Raw genomic sequence first — 11,979 nt, 5'->3', positions numbered from 1 at the left:
AGAGTGAGAGAAAGTTGTGGTGAAAGAATACAGCAGAGTTCACCACCACCCACTACTTGTGCCTCATGGAACTTTAGGTGATTTTGCTCAGAATCGAAACCGTAATCCTATGACCACAAGTCCACTGTCTGAACCACTGAGCCATTGGGCCTCCACAAAAAGGTGTACTCCATTGGTTACGATGATGAGGGTCCAGCTGATACAATCAACTGAACAACTTGCTCGTGAAATTAATAGGCAAGTGGCTGAGCACTCCACAGACATGTGTACCCTTAACGTAGTACTCAGGGATGTCCAGCATGACACAAAGTGTGACAAGGCTGCCCCTTTCAATTACAGGTACTATTCATTTTCATCAGCTGAGTGGACTGGTGCAATGTGAAATATAGTGTCACCGGAAATTGAATTCACAACCACATGATCGTAAGTCGAATGCCCGAACCACTCAGCCACATGCCTTCACTCCTGTCTGTAATATATTTATGTTGAATCTTTGGTTATATCAACCTACCTTTTAAAAATATATTTCTGCTGATAATTTTATTATGTCTTCTTTATATTTTATTTGTTTAATAAATCCTTCTTCCTCTGCAGCATTTTTGGAAAAATTGTCATAGTATTATGCTGCAGTTATTAACATTTTAAGAAAACGTGTATCAACTCTGGAAATGTATAGAATCATCACCACCATCATCATTGTCACCATCACCACCACCGCCACCGCTGCCACTGCCACCACCACCAATGCTGCCGCCGCTGCCACCACCTACACCACCACCACCACCACCACTATTATTATCATTGTTGTTATTTACTTTTTGGTTCATCGTGTTTTTGAAAACACATTTACTTATTTGAGAATTGCTAATATAAGTTTTATAAACTTTCCGATTAGTCATTTAATTATGTTTGCTTAAAAAATCACCAGCTTCATCAATTATATATAATATGAAGCATTTCAGTTTAAATTAAATGTCGGAACTAAATATAAATACCAACATTAAAGCATCCATTCAAGCATGAAATATTCAAATATGAATTTAGGCTAAAAATGTTTACACTATAAAAATTCACCTGAATTCAAATATTACTTGTTAAACTATGTTCTCTATGCGTTATATATGTATTTCTTAACGCACACAGGGGGCTAAACATAGCGGGGACAAACAAGGACAGAGAAAGGGATTAAGTCAATTACATCGACCCCAGTGTGTAACTGGTACTTAATTTATTGACCCTGAAAGGATGAAAGGCAAAGTTGATCTCAGTGGAATTTGAACTCAGAACCTAACAGCAGATGAAATTCCACTAGGCATTTCACCTAACGTTAAGGATTCTGCCAGCTCTCCACCCTTTTAAATTTGAGACCAATATATTCTTTTCTACTCTAGGCACAAGGCCTGAAATTTTGGAGGAGGGTGCCAGTTGATTAGATTGACCCCAGTACACAACTGATACTTAATTTATTGAATCCGAAAGGATGAAAGGCAAAGTCAACCTCGGTGGAATTTGAACTCAGAACGTAGCAGCAGACGAAATACCACTAAGCATTTCATCCGGTGTGCTAACGTTTCTGATTTGTTTATTGGACCACAAGGGGCTACACACAGAGGGGACAAACAAGGACAGACAAACGGATTAAGTCGATTATATCGACCCCAATGCGTAACTGGTACTTATTTACTCGACCACGAAAGGATGAAAGGCAAAGTTGAGCTCGGTGGAATTTGAACTCAGAACGTAACGGCAGACGAAATACCACTAAACATTTCACCCGGTGTGCTAACATTTCTTATTTCTTTACTGTCCACAAGGGGCTACACACAGAAGGGACAAACAGATTAAGTCGATTATATCGACCCCAGTGCGTAACTGGTACTTATTTAATAGACCCCGAAGGGATGAAAGGCAAAGTCGACCTCGGCGGAATTTGAACTCAGAACGTAGTGGCAGACGAAATACTGCTAAGCATTTTGTCCGGTGTGCTAACATTTCTACCAGCTCTCCACCATTCTGTATGTTATATATTGCCTCTTACACCAGATAAGCACACAACAGTGTCATACAGTTTAATCTATATACCATTATGTTACACATCATAATTTATGGTCTTCTACATAGATATAAGTTGTACACTCCATTTTTGAACCTTTTGGTCATTTATCAAACCATGTCTTCTCTAACTTAACATCTACTGGATACCAGTAGAATTTTTAGTCCCTGGTACTTATTTTTTCAAGCCTGGTACTTATTCTATCAGTCACCTTTTGCCAAACAGCTAAGTTCTAGAGACTTAAACACACCAGCATCATTTTTTTAATGCACACACACACACATATACAATGGACTTCTTTCAGTTTCCATCTACGAAATCCACTTACAAGGTTTTGGTCAGCCTGAGGCTCTAGTAGAAGACACTTAGACCAAGGTGTCACCCATTGGGACTGAACACAGAACCATGTAGTTGGGAAGCAAGCTTCCTACCACACAGCCATGCCTGCACCTATCATATTTACAAATTACTTTAAAATTCACCCAAATTCTAAACTTGTCTTAAAATTGCAGCTCATTAATCTCCTTGAATAATGAATAAGCAATCCATTTAGTTTCTTTCTCTCTTTTTATTTCTGTTCCATTAATTTTAGTTTCATATTTGTAGTTTGAACTGTGCTCTTACGTAGCTTATTCTTACGCAACTGGCTGTCAGATTAAGCAGAGAAAAAGTACCAATTGCAAAGAAAAGGAAGAAAAAAAAAATACCCTGCCAGGCAGCAACAGTGATTATTAGTGTTGATAGACAGCATAAGATAATGAAATTTCTTAGAAATAGATTAAGTAAAAATAATAATAATAATGATGATAATGGAAAATAGAATGGGCTGAGATACCATGCTATCCGTCCAGAGAGCAGTGGATGGAGAACATAGAGGAATTAGAAAAGACAAGAAGAAGGAGTTCTTGAAGTCTTAAAATTCAGTGGAATAGGCAAGACATTGACAGATATTAAATCATGCTTTTAAACCTATCTTGAAGCAAATTCAGTAGCCATTGTGGGAGAGAGTGGGGGTAGGTGGGTGGGTGTTTGAGAGAGAGAGAGAAAGAGAGAGAGAGAAAGAGAGAGAGAGAAAGAGAGAGAGAGGTTATGTGAATGTTTGTGACGAGAGAGAGAAAGGGAGAGAAAGGGAGAGAGGGAGAAAGAGAAAGAGAAAGAGAAAGAGCATATGTGAAGAGAGTGAGAGAGTGTGTGTGTGTATGTGTGTGTGTGTATGAGTGTGCAATGTGAGTATGTATTTGTAAGTGAGTCTGTGTGAAGAGAGAAAGAGAGTGGGAGAGAGAGAGAGTGGGAGAGAGAGAGTTGGAGAGAGAGAGTGGGAGAGAGAGTGGGAGAGAGAGAGGGTGGGAGAGAGAGAGTGTGTGTGTGTGTGTGTGCAATGTGAGTATGTATGTGTAAGTGAGTCTGTGTGAAGAGAGACAGTGGGAGAGAGAGAGAGTGTGTGTGTGTGTGAAGAGAGAGAAGGAAGGAGAGAGGGAGAGAGGGTGAGAGGGAGAGAGGGTGAGAGGGAGAGAGGGTGAGAGGGAGAGAGGGTGAGAGGGAGAGAGGGTGAGAGGGAGAGAGGTTGAGAGGGAGAGAGGTTGAGAGGGAGAGAGGGTGAGAGGGAGAGAGGGTGAGAGGGAGAGAGGGTGAGAGGGAGAGAGGGTGAGAGGGAGAGAGGGTGAGAGGGAGAGAGAAAGAATGTGCGTATGTGTGTGCATGTATTTGTGTGTGCATGTGTATGTGTCTGTGTGTACGTGCATGTGTATGTGCATGTGTAAGCATGTGCGTATGCATTTGTGTGTCTGTTGTGTTTGAGGGGAGAAGAGAAGTGAATGTTCGGTTGCAGGTTTATAAACCAACGCTTGTATGACCTTCAACCTGTTAAGAGACGATTTCTTCATACTAACTAAATGCTAAATCAAGATATTGTTTCTCTTATTATATAAACTACTTCATCATAATTACATGGAGAATATGTATATATTTTAAAGTGATATATCATGGAAATTGTTCTGAGTTTTGCAGACAAATAATTTCACCTGAAATATTTCTGTCAACATTGAACTTCAATCAGAAAACTCTCTGATCAACTTCAATTACCTTCTTACATTATTAAAATTTTGGTTTTGGATTTTTGGTTTTAATTTTTATCTTTTGAAATTTTATGGCATGCATGAAACAATTTTTATAATCTTAGACATTAACATATAAATGCTTTCTAAAGCAAGTAAACTGAAAGGAATCCAGAGATTAAAAAGAAAAGGGGGAAGAAAAAAAAAAAAAGAGACACTCTTCTTATCACAAAGATAGAATAGCATTTATTTTCCCTAAGGTAAATTGAACGAAGCATAATAATGTCTTTTTCTGGTTTTCTTTTTCCGTGATAAGTTTTATATTCATCTAGCTTTACTGCTGGACAGAAGTCAAAAGAAGGAAGGGACTTGAAGAATATTCCAACTGCAATTCACTAGTTTATTTATGTATTTTTTCCCTTCATTCTGAAGAACCTCATGTTGTATGCCAACTTTAGATAAGACATCTAAAGTAAGACACATCGATGCAGAATAATATTTTCATGTTGCTTTAATGATTCAAATTGATTTTTTTTACAGTTTTGAAATTTCTATTTATATTTTGTTTCACAGACATATTTCTTGAAGTTACACTACCTCTGGCTCATGGTTTAATCCATTCTTTTAATTAAATTGTTTTGGCGACAAGACAATTTTTGAAATAAGTAATATATTTTTTTCCTGTTATAGTAAATATTTTTACTCGAACATTTTGATTTAAAGCCAAATGTTGAACACAACTCATGGCTAGAATCTCATGTCAGATATTGTAGGAAAATTTTGATAAGCTGAAGATACATTTTATTTTTAATGCAGATGTCTCAAGGATTGTGCCAACAACCACCTTGAGCACCTTTTTGAACTCCATGTGTCTAACACACATGGGGATACCTACAAATTCAGAAAACAGCACAGCTCCCATGACTTTCAGAAACATTTTTTCACACTCAGAATTGCTGAAGCATGGAACAAACTACCTGCATCAGTTGTTAGTTTCCGAGATATTGTATCCTTTAAAACCTCCATGCTTCCTGAAATTCGTTAACATTACACCTTATACCCGTCCCTCCACACGCATGCACACATATGTATCGTGACTCATACATTGTTCACTTACCTGACTTTTGTACATAATTCTATGTACTGTACATACACCTTTGATGAGCTGTAGTGCACCTGAGAACTATACACAATAATTTCATTATTATTATTATTGTTGCCTTTGCATAGCTTCTAATGCTGGAGATGTACTACAGTATTAGCTGTTCACTACCAGTGAACTAAGGTAACACTTCTTATTTTTCGAGCACCTTTCAGAGTATTCGAGCAGTTCCAAGCAGTGCTGTTTCCTGCAATTGCTCCACCCTTATTGCAGCCCCTATTTGTTCCACATACATCTTGAGATTTTTGCTCACTGTTTCCAGGGCTCTGACAATTATTGGTACTACTGCTACCTTTTTCCTCGACCGCAACTACTTAACCTCCCAAGCTAACCTGTCATATCTCTCGACTTTTCTTTCTTCCTTGTCGCATATCTTGTTGTCAGCTGGGCATGCTATATCTATGATCCAGCATAGTTTGTTTTCTTTCTCAATTAACACTATGTCCAGCTTCCTAATCTCTATCTCATGGTTGCACTGAATCATAAAATCCCATAGGATTTTGCATTTCTATTTTCAACGATGCCTTCAGTAGTAAGATGTTTACTTTCCAACCACATAATTCTGGGTTCAGTCCCACTGTGTGGCACTGTGGGCAAATGTCTACAACTATAGCCTCGGGTTGATCAAAGCCTTGTAAGTGGATTTTGTAGATGGAAACTGAAAGAACCCTGTCATATAGCTATCTATCTATCTGTCTGCCTGTCTGTCTGTCTGTCTGTCTGTCTGTCTGTCTGTCTGTCTGTCTATCTGTCTTTCTATCTATCATCTATCAATCAATCTATCTATCTACAATAAAATGTAAGTGTATTATATGGTGTACGTACTTATGAAATTTTAAAAAAAGGAAAAACAAAAGGCTTAGTAACCATGACTTTTGGAAACATGTTTTTCACTCTCGGAATTGCTCAAACTTGGCATAAATTACCTGAGTTTGTTGTTAACTGTCAGGAAACTGACACTTAACAACTGATTTCAAAAATTCACCACCACCACCACCGTCACTGCCACCGCCACCACCACCACCACCATTTTAACATCTGCTTTTCCATGTTTGGAATAAACAAAAATCTTTATGACTTCAATTTTACTTCCATGTGGTTGCTTCCCATGTGGTTGCTTCCCGACCATATGACTTTGGGTTCAGTTCAACTGTATGACACACTGGGCAAGTGTCTTCCACTATAGCCTTGGGCCAACCAAAGCTTTGTGAGTGGATACGGTCGATGGAAACTGAAAGAAGCCCATCATGTACATACATACATACATACATACATACATACATACATACATACATATACATACATATAGTGTAGGTCCTCCTGATAGGGTTGAAAATTGGTACATTCCCAATTCAGCACTTAATCTGAACTTCTGGCTATTTACATTCTGGAACCTTCACGTAATTTGAAAGTCTGCTGGTGGAGGAACCCTAGGTACAACACTGATGCAGGCGATGTCTAAGACAAATGAAGAGTAACGTATAATACAAGTAAGAAGATGCAGAATGAATATAACATAAGTTTATCGTTATTCACACTTGCTTTTGGTACAATGTAAAAACCTATGACTTAATGCTAATCGAATGAAGTGTCACAATGATATAATCACATTTATATGCAACAGGATCAGAAACAGTGCTGTATGCATTCTCCATCTTCTTATTTATAGTGTGTGTGTGTGTGAGGGAGAAAAGATGTGAGCAAGGAGGGCAGAGAATTCCTACAAGTCAGAGAAGTCCAAGATCAATAACTTGAAGGTTATTGCAGCCAAGTTGAAGATCTGTACCATCAGACAATGGTTGGGTGTCAACTAGCAAATTAGCTTCTAATGCGGGTTAGTCTCATTATTGACTGTGCTTGTTGCACTCTTGTACACCACTTGGTACTTGGTATGGATGTTCAGAGCAGCAGTTTGGTGAGGGAATTATGCCACCTGCCTTACTTACTGTGTTTTATTCAGAGACATGAGGTCATGAGCTTCACCCGCAACAGACGTCACCACTACTGCAAATCAAGGGCAGGCCTTGCTGCCCACATGTGAGCCTGACAGAGATGATTTCTGGACAAAACAATCAACATTGACCTACAATGGACAGCTGATATCAATATATGTATGTGCATGTGTCAATTTGTGTGTTTGTGCATGTGTCTCCTTGTCTTGACATTGTCACATGTTCATTTCTAATCTACCATGATAACATATCTAGTCATGGAAAAATATTTATTTCCTTATTGCACACAGGGGGCTAAACATAGAGGGGACAAACAAGGGATTAAGTTGATTACATCGACCCCAGTGTGTAACTGGTACTTATTTAATTGACCCCGAAAGGATGAAAGGCAAAGTTGACCTTGGTGGAATTTGAACTCAGAACGTAATGGCAGACGAAATAACACTAAGCATTTTGCTCAGCATGCTAACGATTCTGCTAGCTCACCGCCCTTGAAAATATTACCTTACTTGTAAACAGGTAAGGGTTGATGATAGGAAGAGCATCCAGCTGTAGAAAATCTATCTGTGTTAACAAATTTCATCTAATCCATGCAGACATGAAAATATGAATGTTAAAACATCCACAATGATAATGATATACTTTGGACAAATTCTAGTAATATTTAACATGAACAAAATACAAATCTATTTCAAAGAACAGAAAACATGTCATTACCTTTTAAGCACAATTTTTAAAAATTTCATGTAGATAAATTGCAATATGGAAACCTGGCTTTTTTTTTTTTTGGAGTTGAAAAATGTATGCTTACAAAATCATTATTCATTATTTACAAATGCTTGGATTCAGCAATAAACTAAGAAGAATTCTTCAAGAACAATTTTAAAACATGATCTTTCTTATCTGATTTATCATCATCAACATCATTGTTGTTTAACGTCTGCTTTCCATGTTGGCATAGGTTGGAGAGTTTGACTGAGGGCTGGCAAGCCAGCTGCACCAGGCTCCAAATTTCAGCTGGTTTCAAATTGGCAATGTTTCTACAGCTGGATGCCCTTCATAATGCCAACCACTCCGAGAGTGTAGTGGGTGCTTTTTACATGCCACCGGCACGAGGGCTAGTCAGGCAGTATAGGCATCAACCATGCTTGAATGGTGCCTCTTATGTGTCACTGGCACGGGAGCCAATCAGGCGGCACTGACAACAACCACGCTCGAATGATGCTTTGTATGTGCCTCCGGCACGGGACCAGTCAGCCGACACTGGCATTGACCATGCTTGAATGGTACTTTTTACGTGCCACCAGTACAGGTGCCAATCAGGCAGTACTGGCATCTGCCATGACAATGACTTCACTTGCCTCAACAGGTCTTCACAAGCATAGTTTATTGCCCAATGGTTGAAGGGTACTCTTAAATGGGCCGGTTATGCTGCACTTGCATAGACCACAGTTATGGTCTCACTTGGCTTGCCGAGTCTTCTCAAGCACAAATAAGTAAACAAACAAACATATAAATGAATAAATAAGGTACATACTAAAATGATTTTGTCGAGTAGGTTCAAACTTTATACTCAGCTGCAAGTCATCATAAGTGAATTCTGGGATGTTGGAATTATGGTGTTTGCATGGGAGTTATATCTGTTGGTAAAGAGTCATTGAAGAAACCTCTATGTGGAAGCTCAATTTATATGAAATAGCAGCTAAATTTTCCTCAAATCATATCCTACATCATCATAATTTTAACATTCACCTTCCTATGGATATGTTGTTGTTTAGCTGTGTCCACTCTGACTGAGCCTTGATTTCATCTAATTCACTGGCTCCCCTCCACAAAAATTGCAGGCCTTGTGCCTAGAGTAGAAAAGAATATTTATTTCACACTAAGGTGGTGAGCTGGCAGAAACATTAGCACGCCGGGCAAAATGCTTAGCAGTATTTCGTCTGTTTTTATGTTTCCACACAACCACACCTATGCCTATATATACACATATAAATACATATATACAGGGTGATTCAAAAGTTGCCATACATAGAAACAATTTATCTTTTTATAAGAAACAGTTTTTTTAAATATTTTACAAGCTCTATATGGTTACCATTGTTTTGAATACACATTGCAATACGTTTATCCCACTCATTGTGAACTCGTAATAGCACATCTGGTGATACTTGTGCAAAGGAGTTGGTGATGCGTTCCTTCAAATGATTTATGCCTTTTATCTTTCCATGATAAACCATGCCTTTCAGATGCCCCCAAAGATAGAAATCAAGAGGGGTCAGTTCAGGGAATCTAGGGGATCTTATAAACTGTTTCTTGTAAAAAAATAAATTTTCCCTATGTATGGAGACTTTTGAATCACCCTGTATATGTACATAAGTATATGTGTGTGTGTTACTTTGCTTTGACATCTCTCGACAGTTGTATATGAATGTTACTCTTCTGCGAGTGATGTCCTTTGTTTCCAGTCTTCCATCAAAACATGTCTGGTCATGAGGAAAAATTATCTTATTCGGAAACAGGAATGGATTGACGACAAGAAGAGCATCTGACTACAGAAAATTTACCTCAACAAATTTTCTCCAACCCATGCAAGCATGGAAAATTGGATGTTAAAACGATCAGGATGATGATGATGATGATGATGATGAAATTTCAACAATAATAAATAAAGTTCACTTATATAAATAAGTTTGTATGCTACAGTGATGTAAATTCTAACAATGTACGCAGAGTCCCAAAAAACTTATATATAGTTTTGTATTTACCCCGGTGGCATGCAAACTTATTCTTATTTGCAAGCTTTATAAATTATATTAACCTAATAAACATCTGGCCTAAGGTCAGAATAGTTATTATTGTTTACACAATTTCTCCTAATGACACTTTTCCATTCTTTGAACATACATTTTGGTTTATCCGTATTTGTTTGTCATTTTTATTTTCTTACAAAGATTCGAAGATATTTTATAAACTTAATAGTTTGCAAACCTTTAATATGAAGGAAAGATTTATTTATGCGCCCTTTTTAAAGCCTAGCCAGGCTCATGGACCCGGTTTCCTGGTTTCTATGGCGTATATGTTCCCCCACCAGCTGGACGGGATGCCAGTCCATCACAGCTTTACTCAAAAAACAAGAAGAAAGAGTGAGAGAAAGTTGGAGTGAAAGAGTACAACAGGGGTTGCCACCACCCCTGCTGGAGCCTCGTGGAACTTTAGGTATTTTCGCTCAATAAACACAACAACATCCGGTCTGGGAATCGAAACCACGATCCTCCGACCGAGAGTCTGCTGCCTTAACCACTGGGCCATTGCGCCTGAAGAAATAATACATGTCCAAAATAGGAGCTATTGGGGGAAATTCTAGACCAATGGTTCTCAACTAGGGTCCATATTATTCTTGGGGGTACACATAAGATTTTTGGGGGTTCGTGCAAGCAATGTAGTAAATTGGGGACCCACAGAAGTATTTAAAGGATGGGTGAAAAAATTTTGTTATTGATATATTTATTGTATGAAACAGCTAGACATAGTTTAACATGTTTCTGGCCACTGAAACATGTGCTTCCAGAGAATTCTTTTGCAAACCTACACAAAATGCAGGCATGGCTGTGTGGTAAGAAGCTTGCTTCCCAGCCACATGGTTCTCGGTTCAGTCCCACCGTGTGGCACCTTGGACAAGTGTCTTCTACTATAGCCTCGAGCTGACCAATGCCTTGTGAGTGGATTTGGTAGACAGAAACTGAAGGAAGCCCATCATATATACATATATATATATATATATATATATATATATATATTCCTGTGCAGGTGGCACATAAAAAACACCATTTGAGCGTGGCCATTGCCAGTGCCGCCTGACAGGCCCTCGTGCCAGTGGCACATAAAAGCACCCACCACACTGTTAGAGTGGTTGGTGTTAGGAAGGGCATCCAGCTGCAGAAACTCTGCCAGATCAGATTGGAGCCTTGTGCAGCCATCTGGTTCGCCAGTCCTCAGTCAAATCGACCAACCCATGCTATCATGGAAAGTGGATGTTAAATGATGATGATGATGATATATATATATTGAAAACGAATTTGATGACAACACCACATGACTGGCATCTGTGCTACTGGAGCACTAAGACCGCTAAGATGATGATAATGATGATGATATACAAGAGTATCCCTACAATCTCAAAGGGGGTTCTGAAATATACTTTAATTAAATTCAACCTCAAATGATTTGATGACTTTTGGGACACACTGTATTTATGAATGTAAATTTTGGAACAATATTTTCTTAGCTTTAAAAAATAAATTTAATTCCTTTTTTTACATATATCATATATGATATATACACATATATGTATATATACATATATACACACACACGTATACATATACATATATGAATAAGTGTGTGTATATATGTATGTGTATATGTGTCTGTATGTCTGTATGTGTGTAACATATATCATGTATTTTACATATATTTTATAAAGATAATCAATTTATATTTGTAAAATAAAAGTTTTAATGCTAAACAATTCAAATAGTTTTACTTTGTTTATGACTTTGAAAACACCATAACTTAATTAACAAAAAAATAAATACCATAGCTTCTTCCAGGGTCACATATTTATTCTCATTCTCTCTTTTATGCAGTCTCTCATGGAACTCAATCAATTTTTATAGAACACCTAGGATTTTGAATCAAAAAACCCCCCAAAAAAGCAGTTTAAAATCTGTACTTTACTCAATATATCGAACCTTC

Source organism: Octopus bimaculoides, chromosome 4 (assembly GCF_046866305.1).
Source record: "Octopus bimaculoides isolate indiv1 chromosome 4, ASM4686630v1, whole genome shotgun sequence".
In the NCBI taxonomy this organism is placed as follows: domain Eukaryota; kingdom Metazoa; phylum Mollusca; class Cephalopoda; order Octopoda; family Octopodidae; genus Octopus; species Octopus bimaculoides.
Note: the sequence above shows the minus strand (reverse complement) of the source record.